The sequence below is a fragment of the Falco peregrinus genome, chromosome 8 (genome assembly GCF_023634155.1).
Source record: "Falco peregrinus isolate bFalPer1 chromosome 8, bFalPer1.pri, whole genome shotgun sequence".
In the NCBI taxonomy this organism is placed as follows: Eukaryota; Metazoa; Chordata; class Aves; order Falconiformes; family Falconidae; genus Falco; species Falco peregrinus.
Window position 1 is genome coordinate 12,121,052 of NC_073728.1, and position 12,060 is coordinate 12,133,111.

Genomic DNA, 12,060 nt, shown 5'->3' on the forward strand with positions numbered 1-12,060 from the left:
TAGATGGCGCTACATGAACATGATTTTTGTTTTTAAATAATTGCATTAAATATTTACCATTACATTTCCTTACACACGAAGTGCACCTGAGCAGTGTCAGTATTTTAATTATTTCTTATACATGCATAAATAATATATGAGAATAAAAATCAGAAAGAAAGGCAATTTATTGAGATGTCACAAGATAGAAAAGGGAATATTCTCTGTGATGCAACTCTCTGCAAAAAAACTCTGATATTGTTGCAAGTGTTCACCCTTAGCCAAGAACTAAAAGGCTGGAGCCAGAAGAGGTGGTTGCAGATAACACACTGAAGTCAGTTAATTTACAGTTTCCTGGGTGCCAAAATACCGCCAGCAGAGCATGGCGTTTCTAATAGTAAAGCTGCTAGAATAAAATATTTAAACAGCACTGGCAAGTGCAATAACAGCAGAGGTAAATTTGCATTTGAATTAAACACGGCTCTGGTCCTGGGTGGTGTGGTCAGCTGGCAAGGCAGCCTGCTCAAACCACGGGGGGAAGTGGGAGAACTACATAAATAGAAGTGTGTAGTGTCCAAAGCACATCACATCAATAAACACACTGTGGAGTAAACCTTGCAGAGACCAATGATAATGTGAGATGTGTGGAGCAACAATAACAAAAAGCCCACCATTTTCTTTTAACAAGTACCATCATCTCCACTTCATATCTGTGCAAAAATAAGTTCCCGCTGACTCATAAGGATGTTCCCTTCATCTCTTCCACACCTACACTCACAGATCAGATACTTAAAAGAACAAATGTTATCAGGAATGTGAATTTACCTTGGTTGTTTTCATGTTAGTGCTTATAAAATCAGTGATTGCCTGAAACCAGCCTTTGACCTGCTGGACCAGCTTCACATTCGGGACTCCTCTAGCAAGCGTGTCGCAGTAATGTCTCAGTCATAAAAATGCCTGCTAAGGAGGCAAGGGGAAACAAGGGAGCACCAGGGTTGAGAGAAGAACATTAAAAACTAGCCACAAGATTTTTTAAAATGCAGTCCATACCGTGAGCACAAGAAGTTTGCTTGGCCCTCCATGTGCATGGATTAATGCCAATTCCTTTTCTTCACCAGTGATTTAGAAAAACGATAGCACACAGAGACAGCTTGAAGAGGGGGGAAGCTCAAGCACGTAAGGCTAAAAAACCTGAGGGAGACAGAGCAGCAATGCCAAGAGGCTTTCATGGAGCAACCACCTCTCTTGCTCCCACTTTTGAAGCAAACCCTCTGGTTGTCCCCAACTCTTGCACTTCCATTCACATCGCAGAGCGGCCTCAGGGCACCCAGATCAGACGGCTCTGGAATGAAACTAAAGCAGCTGCTCTGCTCCTAACACCAAGGTGAGCTTAAGCTGCAGGAGCAGAGCAGAGCTAGTCCAGAGCAAAGCATGGAAACCACACACAGCACGAGGCCAGGTCCTGGGCACCCACTGGCTGTCCCCACAGAGGACCTCTCCCACCGCACTGCCAGCCAGTGCGGGCACAGCCCTGCCCCTGGCAGAGGTACCGCTTGGCTCCTCCACGTACACCAGCTCTGCAGCTGCCTTGGGAGGACAGGGTCATGCTCTGGCCAGAGAAACCACCGGTGTCATCCTGTCCCTCTACTCGCTGGACTGATACATGTGTTACTCTGGTTGGCACCCAGAGCTTCCCTCTGAGCTTTTCCTTGGGATGCGCACCATGCTGTGACAGCTGGTGGAGGAGCCTCATCTGCCAGCTGGGCTCTGCAAACTTCCACTCCTACTCCTCCTCTCTATAATCCTCCATCCCCACCTTCTCAACATTCAACAGTGAAGAGAGAGAGAGCTTCCAGAGAGTTTTTCTTGCAGAACTGAAATGGGGATCATCTTTATGACATTAACTGTGTTATTAAATCTGCAAGATCCGAACCATATTTAATAACACACTTGTTCCAAGCAGAGGCAGTTAATCTCCCGCTATCAGCTCTTAACCCTCAAAATATTTGTACTCTAGCTGCAAGGTTTGTATGGTCTAAACAGTAATTAGAAAATTTAAGAGGCACTCAGGGAAGCTTCCTGAGCTGTTCTGCGTTTCCTTATTAAAGTTTATAGGTCAAATAAAGTCAGTTGTCCTGTCCTCTAAAAGGAGTTGAATATTTCCTAACACTCAGTAAGCTGGGGGGAAGGCTAAAGTGGGCAGAAACACTAACTGCACGGAGGAGAAAAAACACTTCCCAAAGCCTACAGTTTTAGTTCTGAAGAGGCTTTGAGAAGTGTTAAGGAGTTCTGAGAAGTCTTTTTACAAAAGGCACATTTAAAGGCATGAAAAAAAAAAAAAAAATCAAGTTATTTAACAGTAATGCTGGCAGCAACTGCTCGTGCAGTGGCTGTGAGCACCCTAGCTGGCACTGGTAGTCAAGACATGTGAAAGGGAGGGAAGAGGACTGGTGATTCCCATTTGTGCAGTTGAGTAAATCTTGCCTGGTAAGTAGTGAAATACTGCAGGAGATGGAGCTCCAAGCCATGCAGCCCCCACGAGATGATGCTCACACGGGGGTGACACACAGCTCTGAGCTGCACCTCCCTCAGTTCCAGTTCCTGCCATCCTTCACAGCACAGGAATTAAACTAAGAGAGTCATGTTAAGAAGAGATATACATCCAGCCTTCGGAGTCCCCAGTGCCATTGATGTATGATGACACTTCGAACCAGCCCGTCCAACTTTGATAGCAAGAGAGCAGGAAAAAGGCAAGGGCTGGCCCATAGTTCGAGATGCCTCGTCTGCAAGGCTGCTGCCACTGACAGCCAGCTTCCCGTTCCCAAGGAACAGGAGATCATACAACACTTGATGAAGGAAAGAAACTCTGCTAAGGTCAATGCTTCAGCTATTTCTTCCCTCCCATGGAGATTAATGCACCTAACACAGCCTCCAGCTGCCTTTGTTTAGACCAAGCAGAGCCGTTACACTGCTTATTGAGTCTCTGCTATAGGGGACTTAAGAAATCTTTCACGGAGAGATGGATGCATTTCAGCAGTGGGAACTGTGGGCGTCTGCTTCAGTCAGAGGTGTGACGGGGTCATTTACAGTCAGGCTGTGAACATCACTTGGTGGCAGACCCCGCCACTTCTGCGTCTCTTGGTCAAACACCCCAAACTTCACGGACTCCTTACAAGCTTTTTAGGCTGGTGTATACAACATGGTGGATTGCAGATCACAGTTACGTATATCCTAGGGGGAAGGATAGATATATGCAACAATAGAAGTTCCCCCTGTAAGCCCTGCAACTTGTCAGCCAGTAGTCAGCTGCTCGCATTTTAGGTCACATATCCAGTTCTGTTGACTTGAAAGGCTGGTGAAAATACTGTTCACGTGAAAGAACTGATAACATCGAGGACTAAAACACAACTGTCTTGAGTATTAGTGGAAAAGAGGGAAGTGGGAGGAGTTAATAAAAATTTTCAAAAATTTTACCAGACTAGTAAGAACTTCACAAAAAGAAAAAAAAGAACAAAAAACAAACCCCAACAAATAATTTTTTTCAATATTTCAATGAAAACAGAGCAAGTATCTGCTACTTCAAGTTAAGGAAACAATCCTACACTAGAACAAACAAGAAAATTACCACTTACACGCACAGACCTAAGCATCTGTTGGCTACAGATAAACCACAGTAGGGCTGGAAGTTTCCCTGCATCATCTGGGGTAACAGGAAAGCGCAAGCTTGCAGAGGAAAGCAGGGACATTTCCTGGCTTGGGAGAATAACATCAGGGAAAGGGATCCACAGCCCACTACAAAGAAAGAGGGGGCATCTCGGAAGGGCACAAAGTAGCTGTAAAGCTGTAGTGCTCTGACTTTAAAAGTAGACAGGAACTGAAGGTCTGTTTTCCCACATTTAGGACAACCATAAAGAAGGAATTTTGGAACATTAACACACCAGTGCAGAGTACTTGAGAGAGAATCGGGTTTGTGTCAGGGCAGAAAATATTCACATTTAAAGCTATTACAAACTTTTTAACTAAATACCATAGTGTAGTCATACCTATGTCTTCATTTATATCCATTGCCTTTAATTGTAGATACAACTACAGGTAAACAAGTAAAGGAAATTTGTAACACTAACACCAGATTTTTAGAAGTAAGTATTTCAAGCAAACCTCTGAATAGCCTGTGTTCAGAATATTTCTTTTTTTGGTGTATCTTTAATCTCCTTCAAGGGTGAAGCCATTCCAGCAGCCCAACACAGAATTTATCTTGGAAATGCTGGAGGGAAGTCTAAAATTGCAAGTACCCCCCACCCCCCTCATCCTCTTTAGTTCCTGTTATTTGCCTGCGCAATTGCATCTTAAGTTATCTTAAAAGTATTAATGAACCCATTGTATCTTCTATCTCTACTTATATAGCTGGATTTCCAAGCAATGGTCGCATGACAAAAATGCCACTTTTCTTGCCTGGATAAATAAGGAAAGCTGTAGACGATCAGCAACCACACAGCGTCAGACTCCTGCCGCGTGTCATTTCTCAGCGCTAAGGGAGACGCACAATAAACCTCCATTAACTGGGGCTGCCCTCAAGCCATCACACTTCTCTCAGGCTGTATTTTCAGATAAAGCAGGAGGAACACCACACATACCTTCAAGCACTAAAAGCAGCACATGTAATCGCTTACATTGAATCGTGGCAACCGACCCCATCAACCCACTGCTTTAGAAGATCAATCCTGTTTCATGTTTGCTTTACTTTTGGGGGGAAGGGGAGCTTCAAGGTTTGCATGGAATGTCAGAAACTCAAGAAAAACTTTTTCTATGTGACTCTTAGCCTGGAAGAAAGTATTTCTTTCAACTTCAGTTGTTGTACAAAGATATTCACAAATATATTTTACATTTACTCTTTCTTACAGATCCAGTAATGAAGATGAGATCTAGCCTTTGATGGGCCTTAGAAGAGTGCAGCTAATAACATGTACAGTAGATACGAGGACAACTATTTTCACCATGAGGGTGGTCAAACACTGGAGCAGACTGCAGAATCTTCATCACTGGAGATGTGCAAAACTCCAGCGGACAAACTCCAGAGCAGCCTGGTCTAACCAGATCTAGATGACTCCCACTGGTCCCTTCAAACCTGAACTATTCTACATTTCTATTAATTTCAAGCATTGGTAGGAGTTCCCAAAATCCATAACACAAAGTTTCACAAACAATTAGCTCATTGCAAACAGCTGGTAAATTCTTAACCCATCACCTTCTCCATCAGGTTTTGAAGAGGTGAAGCTCTGCACAAGGTCATTGGACCCTACATGACATGGTACAATATGCAGAATATTTTTGAATATTGAAAATATACATCAGTATGACTGAACATGCCACCCCTACAAGAGCCTTCCCATGGCATCCAACACCTACAGATTAAGGGCTCCTGATAGGGATGCTCTGACAGAGGGGGCAGAGCTGTTTTGCTCCATCCATCCAGTGATCCACAGGCTGCAAACCACTGGCACCACCAGCTTCAAAGCAGCTGCTGCAGCCACACATTTGCAGAACTGAACCACTTCTGATGAAAGCATTACACAATAAGCAGATGGCCTTTTCTTCCAGAGAGTAATGCACAAAATTCCTATTGTCCTGGTTGAAAGTTTGTTTCCCTGTTAGGCTTCTGTACTGTAATTCTGCGTCCGCTCAGCTGTGGTGAGACTGCGTCAGCTAGCGGGGCTATAACATGCCTGAGAGTGAGAAAAAGCCAAAATATGGGGTGGCACTTTGGTTTTTGCAGGCTCCACTCCCCTGTAAGACAAATAAAGTGCTAGCACTCAGTCCTTTACATACCCTAGCTCCTGCAGGTAAGAAGGCCAAAATCACCCTAGATCTTCTCATGCCCCTACAAGGATAGCTCCTGCATCTCTGTTTGGACACGATCACCTAAACACTGTTACTAAGCTAAGAGGATGGTTGAGTCTAACAGAGGTCAGAACTGCCATTTCAGATACCTCCCTGAGCCTACACTGCAGAACATGTTGGAAGAAAAAAATAGATGCTTTGTGAGGCAAGGTGTCTCCATATTTCTAAAGTGATCCTATTTGGGTGCTCAGGAATGGGTTTCCTGCACTGTTTACAAGCTGCCAGTGGGAACATATCTGGATTATTTTTGAAAGAATGAAGGAAATTAAGAATGAGAAGCTTTGGGGGTTTGGAATTTCCCAATTTGTGGGACTGCTTGAGAACCCTTGGCTTCCAGTCAACTCTTGCTCTTGTGGTAAAACCAAGAAAGTAAAATTTAAAATGTTAACTCTAACACAAATGTAACAACAACAAATTAAGAAACAAAGGTCAAATTGAAAAAGGCACTGAACCACATTTTTGTAGTGTTGCTCCAAAACACTGTCCCCCACTACTGGACTCACAACTCACTTCAGAAATGATATTTTGTGCTTTAGTCTGCCTCCATCAGTATCGCACCAGTAGTGTTACAGTGCTAGAGCCTGGTAGCAAACACTTCTGGTAGCCAATAAATTTCTTCAAGACTACAAAAATTCCCTCTTTCCATGTTGGAACAAATGCCTATTGTGACTTTTTTCCATGACAAACAGCAAAGGCAGGGGGAAACCTCCCTGGAGCATTGCTCGTAGCAGGGCTAATGGGGTGAAGAGCATTCAACTTGGGCTTTTCTTCTCCCTGCTCAACCTCTTTCAAGCCCTGCAAGCTGTGAGCCAGAGGTCTGTCTGCCCAGTGAAATATTACCGTCCGGATGACTCAGGCAAGATGATCTGGCTGTACTCCCATCGAGTTAGTCAAATAATACAGCCTGACATCTTCTCTGGAGAATGAATCACACATGTAGGAACAGGCAGCCATTCAGACGTGTAAAAGGAAACACAAAGCTAGGCATTCTCCTTGAAAGTTCAGGGAAAAAGAGAAATTTGCTTCTCAACTAAGCCTTTAATTTGCAGCGTAACCCACAGTCTTCCCCTCATATCTAAAGGGCAAAACTTTTAATGAGGTCATTTGGGAATGCATAGTTAGCATATTTTTAATCTCTATGCCTAAAAGTAGATTTGTTTTCTTAACAAGTACTCTCTCATCAACCTGACATGCAACAGCCACAAAGACCGACCTATTTTCAAAACCACCTGGAGTCAGGGACAGTATCTACACAAGTTACACCAAGGCCCTAGTAATCTTTCAAAACATAATTAAAAGAAACAAGATAAACAGCACCTCATAAGCCTTCGGAAAATGTGATGCTCTTCTATTTATGTGCATATTTCTCCTCTGAAGAGATTGCAACACAGAACGAATAGCTTATATGCATTCTTAACCAACATATTGCTCAATTTGTTTAGAAAGTTACATTTCTATTATGTATCCTGCTGGCAAATTTTGCGTAGGCAAAATGCATGAATGTTTCTGGGAGTTATGAAAGGAAAAACCTGCGTCCTTGCTGTACAACTACAAGTCTGAATCATCCCATTATGGCCAACCTTACTTAAAATAAGCAAACATTAAAACACAAAAAAACCCAACCCACCATAAACGGGGCACAGTACTAAAAAAACCCAAGCAAAACATAATGGGGAAAACATACTGGAAATCTCAACCCCACTATTCCAAGAATATCAAGAAATTCAGCAAGTGGCAACAGTAATCAAGAAGATAGAGAATGAATTAATATTAACAGAAATGTCTTTCACGTGGCTGGTATGAAACTTACGTGGTAGTTCCTGATCTGAAGAGTGCCTGTAGCATAGACATTTGGCATCCTGAGAAAAGTGAACAAAGTGACACTGGAGAAAGTTGAAGACCTTGTGTTGTCCCCTCTCTTCCACTAAATAATAGATGTTATTACTGATGTTTTGTACTAATTAGATAAAATCAAATTCCTAGTGCTAGGCACCAGGACTCGCCCATGAAACAGCTGAGGCTTTCTTAACTTCCTCCCATTACCATTTCCTATTCTGCTCTGAATTGTAAAGAGCCTACAGGCAGCCTAAAGACCTTTTTGCCTTTACAGACACAATTGTGAACCAAGAGTAAAGTTTTCTAATTTTACCAAAGATAGTCATTATCATTAGTTTTTGCATGGCTCCTTACCCATAACTTTACATTTTCCAACAAATTAATACATTTTACCACAGTGCTGTCACTGTATTAATCATCACTAGGATGTTCCACTCCAAAATTAAATAGAAAGCAATTATAAATCAAGCTATGATTATAATAATAGCTCCTAGCATTCATTTAGTTCCTTTAGACACTGGTCTGAAACCCACCTGAGTAACGAGGTAGCTTTAGAGAGCATTAAACTACATCCTCTTGACTACAAGGTCAGTACCAATTGTGGTGGTGCCAGGCCAACCATGTTAGAGAATTTGATGCTCATCGCTTCCCATAATAAACCCTCACAGTAATTAACCAATTTTGATGCTCTCTATCCCTGTTGATCCACTTTTACTGAAGTTTTCTCTGGAGAGAGAAAAGAATTTGCTATTGTTTAATAGAAGCCATGGCTCAAGACCAGATTTTTCTACAATTGCTTCACTTTCTCTTGCATTTTTTGAGGTTCAAGCTTACAACTGAGATGCTGGGAAACACATCGTTTAGGTATAGTCCTCCTCAGCCCACTTTACATTAACTTTCCACACCAGTTTCAATGCACAGCCAACCTCAATGATGCCTTCCATGCTGCACCTTACAACATGGCCCGTTGTCATCAATTCACACTAAATTAGCATCCTGCTTTCCACTCTGCACCTTAAAATTCATTGTTCTTCTTACAATAAGACTACACAACCAAAAAATTCCAACCATAAAAATCTCCACAAAAATATTCTGCTATCAGCAAACTCCTACATGAAAAACCTCCAGCATAATTCTCTACCATCAACACATTAGTATCAGAAAAATTGACATTATCCTTAAGATTCCCACTCAAGAACCATCTGGAAACAAAGATCCACTGTCCCAACAACAGCTAAAATGCCCCAGTGATCAGTGCAAGCGTAAAACCAGGAACACACAGTGATTTTTTTGGCATGTGTTAATGCAGAGCTGGGTTTGAAAGTGGCTAAGTGTACACCTTACAGTTTCACATGGCATTTGCTGAAAAAAAATCAGTATTTGCACTTGGAAAAGTGCAGATAGAAAAGCTTTTTTAAGAGCCAGAAGGAAACTGCTCATCAGTGCTTTGAAGCAGAGTCTAACAGGGGGCATATCTGTATCTCCTAGGAAGTATCTCCTGCTCCAACCAGAACTTCTGCTTGCATTACCAACCTGAAGACCCCTATTCCACACGGAGATTTGCCCCTGAAAAGGTACAAGTAACATTTTCAAGTACAATGCCAGCATATTCTGAACTTTGTAGCCACTGTCACAAAAGTAAGCATCATCATGAAATTAGAGCAAAATCTTCAATGCACCCTGTTAAGGCTGAGTGGCTCTGGTGCCCATACACCCCCACCCCTTAACACCAAATACAGCTCTCACCGCAGAAGGTGAAAATTATTACAGAAATAAATAGAAAAAAAATTAAGACGTTACATAGCTGTTAGCCAAACCTGCTCCCTTTTTATGAGACTGGAACTGGCATTTATTTCTGGGTAACTTTCAGGAACAACATTCGCAAGCTTGATAAAACATTTACAGTTCCCCCAGCAGAGGATTCTCATTCCTGCAGACCTTTACCACTGATTAAAGCCCATGGCTTAGACACGCTATCACAAAAGCAAACAAACAGAAACTAATCAGCGTGGCCCATTCCAAGGTAAGACGATATATTTTGTGTTACTGCAGTAGGTAAAACCCAGCCATGCTGTACCAGCTATAATTTTACCAAACTCCTCTAACAACTCCTTTTCATTCCCTGACACTGGGAGGGCCAGTAATGGGCCACAGCTGGTGGCATTTAATGTTAACACTGTTCCCAGCAGCTGCAGCCCTGGCTTTACTTTGGGCACAACTTTAATTAGCTGTGATACTGTGGGTGTAATTACAGCTTAAAGTTGATTTCTCTCTCTGTTTTCTTGTTTGGCTTAGGGTTTGCTTGTTGGGGTTTTTTTGAGAATTATTGACAGGCATATTCTTTGTCCCTTACTGTGAAAAAGGATGTGAATATTAAAGTTGCCATATTAAAAAGGATAGGTAACCTAAAGAAAGCCTATATTTCAGGAAGATTCCTGTTTTTAATATCTAGGCTTGTGAGAAATTTTATAGCACAGAAGCTGATGTGAAAAGTTTGCATGTTACTGATGACATGGCTCAGCTTCTGCTGTTCCTCATCATATGATGCTACGCAGGCAGGTATCCCCAGTAAAGTCAGTGGGGCTTGTCCCTTCCTTGGGCAATGGTGCAAGCAGCAAGACATTGTAAGACACAACCCTGGAGGTCCAGAATGTAAATCCAGAGTAGGAGTTTCTCATATCCTTCCATTTTATGGGCTTGCAAGAGGGGGACATACACAGTACTGGCCATCTAAACCCACAGGGAAAACGTTGCTTTTAAAAAATCATGCTTGTAATTGTTAAGACAGCCTGATAATATTGAAAATTATCGTTTCAATGGCTCTGTTATCATTGCAGAGGTATGGAAAACTCTTCCCACATTGAATAATCCTCATCATTCAGAACAATTTGCTATTTAACTGAGAACTTAAAGTATGCTTAAGATATCACAACCTAACCTCTTTTTTGAGGCAGAGCTGGCCGTGACTACCATCTCTGAGGACACATCCTTCTGTGACTAAACAAATTAGCGTACAGGAAAAACCTTCCACCTTGTTATTGCTCTGGCTTTTGTGGACAGAGCAGAAAACACCGCTGCCTACACTGAAGTTACAAAGCCCTATGCGTGGCGTGGATAAATGAAACTCTGTAGAGTGAATTAACTGTTCTGTATTTTATGGACAGCTGCTAGGAGTCACAAGTTAATAGCACAATGTTGGCACAAGCCAGCATACCTCCTCAAAACCCACGTTCTAATAAAAAAGTCACATGAATATTTTAGAAAACTGGTGCCTTTGTATTTCTAATACATTTAAGCTGAAAAAGCCAACTTTTTTCTTTGTAAAGGAAACTGTTAACTAATAAATAGAACTGAACACCGAGGTTCCTAAATTGACACCTGGGAAGCTGCTGTGTGAAATACCTATTTCCAGGCTGCCAGTCCATCTGGGAGAACACGGTTAAGTTTGCTTAGCCAGAAAGCTAACCTCCACCCAGTAGCCAATTCACTGGCATTTCAATAGATGCTCTCTCATTATCCAATTATACTTTATTTTAAGATAATCTTCCCTGGCAACAGCTCATCGCAGCCTGTGAAAATTTTACTGCTTAGACACACTTCCACTTGGTCAAAATTTTCACTAAAAATGGTTGTAAATACTGTAACAACAGAATTAGAAAAAAAAAATCTCTTCTCTTTATAGGGAGATTTATTAGCATACGGCTTCCTCAAATGCAAGCAGTTCCATTGCTGATGAACTGGCATTAGTATTTAATAATACTAGGAGCTTCGGCTTCTATTTTTCGCTTCGGATGCCCATTAAAGTGATATTACTGACTTCTGAATCAGCACTGCCTCCTTTTGAGGCCAGCAGCTTTGTTATGTCAGCTATTTCTGGTCATACCATGTCATTACAACAGAAATAAATCAAAAATCACATTTCTGAAGTGATACATCCAGCCGTCACCTTGAAGACATTTTCTTCATCAGAGTTCATCTGCTTTACACTTCTAAATACCATTTTTAATTACCTTACATCTCCCCTCTTTATTTAAGTGGCATTGAGCTAATATTTAGTAACTATTGCACTGAAAACAGAAACTCTTCACTTGCAAACCCTGCAAACTTTGTGTATACATACATATATTATTAGAAAAAACTCTGCATGTATATAGCTTAGAGCTTGATCCCTGTTACTCCAATTTTGTATTTGCTTTCATTCTGCTCAGCATCCAGAAAACTCAAACGAGGCCAAAGAAAATCAGCTACACTTGTATCAAGAAAAGACTTTTTTAGGGTTTTAATTTATCCAGCCTTTCTGCTATGAAACGAACCGTTGTACCTGTGGGTAACATACAACCCAAAGCA